Source organism: Myotis brandtii, unplaced genomic scaffold (assembly GCF_000412655.1).
Source record: "Myotis brandtii unplaced genomic scaffold, ASM41265v1 scaffold254, whole genome shotgun sequence".
Classification (NCBI taxonomy): domain Eukaryota; kingdom Metazoa; phylum Chordata; class Mammalia; order Chiroptera; family Vespertilionidae; genus Myotis; species Myotis brandtii.
In genome coordinates this window covers 419,839-421,336 of record NW_005359634.1, presented here as the reverse complement: position 1 = coordinate 421,336, position 1,498 = coordinate 419,839, and positions in this window count along the sequence as shown.

Genomic DNA, 1,498 nt, shown 5'->3' with positions numbered 1-1,498 from the left:
CTTAAGGGCCCTAAACTCTTTAAATATTACTGGTTTTTCTTCATAGTTTGAGAGCTCATCACCTCTCTTTTCCAAGTTTCCAGGGCTCCTGGGCAGCCATAATTGGGTTATCCTGTACAAAAAGGGAATTTCCTGGCCCTTAGGATACATGATACAAAGAACTGGTAAAAACTGACTTTGGGTGGAAAACATCAAATTCTCAGGCAGAGTTTTTCCCACACACAGCTTGTTAGTGAAGGAGTACAGTTAAAATTTTCTTTTCCTCTGTTCAGGGGTGATGATTACTTTTTCTTAATGCTGTTGTTTTTCTTCCTGTTACACGAAAATAATACTAAGTATTACTTATTTTACTTTGTGCCAGGCACAGAACTTAGTGTCAAAGATTCATTTATTGCATTTAATTTTTACAAATGTCACATGAAGTAAGTACCACTCTTGCCCTTCATTTTACAGTGAGTAGAGCTGAAGCGTGGAGGTTTGGTATCTTACTTGAGTTCCACAGCTCCTGCACACAGGAACCGGAATGGGACCTAAGCCCGCGGGACCAAGTGTTTGCGTTGAAGGGCTGCATCACGTGACCTGCTGAGTAGGGTGTGCTGCACTGCACATTAGTATCATGCAGACAACACCCTCTCCCAGTGTCTTTTTCTGAATGAATGTATATAGACTTAATAAATAATTTGTAAGTTATTTATTTATTTTTAAATGTATTTTTGTTGATTCCCTTCCTCTCTGAAATCAATTAAAAATATTAAAAAAAATTAAAAACTATTATGGGTACAGGAATAGGAGTGTGATGAAAGGGAAAATGCTGCTTGCCATCAGACCACTGGAGATATAAAGAGTTTGGTTCCAGCAGTTCAGCAGCCTCATCTCACTTCTCTGGCATGCAAATACCAGGAACATCCAATGAGGCAACTTCTTGTGGAGGGCAACTGTTAAATGGACAAGGATGAGGGGGGTATTTTTTGGACAAAATTATTTGTTGTGAAATACTTGTAAAACACAGTTATAAAATAACCTTTAGGTGATAAAAACAAACTTTATTACACTGAAGCTTTCTTGGAGATGCATAATTACTGGAAGTTATCTGTAGCTTTATTTGGAACAGTTTTAAAATTTATTTGCCAAATTTGCTCTATATTTTTTCTATATTTTCTTATTTCTATCTAATTATCGATGCTAATTACAGTGTGCTTTTAAGTAATTATGCCCCTTAAAATCCTGGGGTAACTTGAAAAAAAAATGAGGGCAGCTTAATTAAGAGGTTACTGAAGTAATCCAGAGAGGAGATGATCTTGGGATCAAGGTGCTGATAGTAAAGATAAGTGCTTAACTTCTTGATATATTTTGAAGGTAATGCTAGTAGAATTTGCTGAGGCACCAGAGGTAGGAGGTGAAAGAAGGAGTTAAGATTTTTTTTTCTATTATAAATACTTTATTTCAACTAGAAGGTACAATCTCTCAGAGGTTTCATAGTTTAAAAAGCTACAATCAC